This window comes from Microtus ochrogaster, chromosome 6, assembly GCF_000317375.1.
Source record: "Microtus ochrogaster isolate Prairie Vole_2 chromosome 6, MicOch1.0, whole genome shotgun sequence".
Classification (NCBI taxonomy): domain Eukaryota; kingdom Metazoa; phylum Chordata; class Mammalia; order Rodentia; family Cricetidae; genus Microtus; species Microtus ochrogaster.
This window is the reverse complement of record NC_022013.1, coordinates 64,728,479-64,729,201: the sequence shown is the minus strand read 5'-3', so window position 1 is coordinate 64,729,201 and position 723 is coordinate 64,728,479.

Here is a 723-nt window from a genome sequence, read left to right as displayed (position 1 = left end):
GGGGGTGGACAGAAGGGGGAAAGGGAGATGGGGGGGCAGAAGCTGCTTCTTTAAGAGGGAAACTGAAAAGGACTTTTTTCTTTTTTAAAGAAGAATTATTTATTTCATATGTATGAGTATTTTGTCTGCATGCATCTTTGTGTAACACATGCCTGGTGGCATGAGAAGCCAAATGAGGGTACCATATCCCATAAGACTGGAATTATAGACAGTTGTGAGCTGTATTGTGGGTGCTAGGGTTTGAATCTGGGTCCTCTGAAAGAGCAGCCAATCAATCTCTCAAGTCCCTTTAGGACTTTTCTTGATGTTACTTTCCTGCTCCCAGGACAGCCAGGGCTACACAGAGAAACCCTGTCTAGAAACAACAACAACAACAAAACCTCATTGCCCCTATTGTTTTGTGTTATCATTAATTTTTTTTAACTAAAACAAAATTAAATGGGGGGTGCAAGATGGTTCATGAGTAAATGTACCTACTGCCAAGCCTGGTTACATGGGTTCAAGCTCTGGAACCTACATAGTGAAACATAAAAAATCAACTCCTACAAGTTGTTCTCTGACTTCCACATGGAAACTTACCTCCTACACACACACACACACACACACACACACACACACACACACGAGAAGAAAGAAAGGAAGGAAGGAAGGAAGGAAGGAAGGAAGGAAGGAAGGAAGGAAGGAAACAGGTATACAATCAACGTGTTTCATTGTCTTGTGATG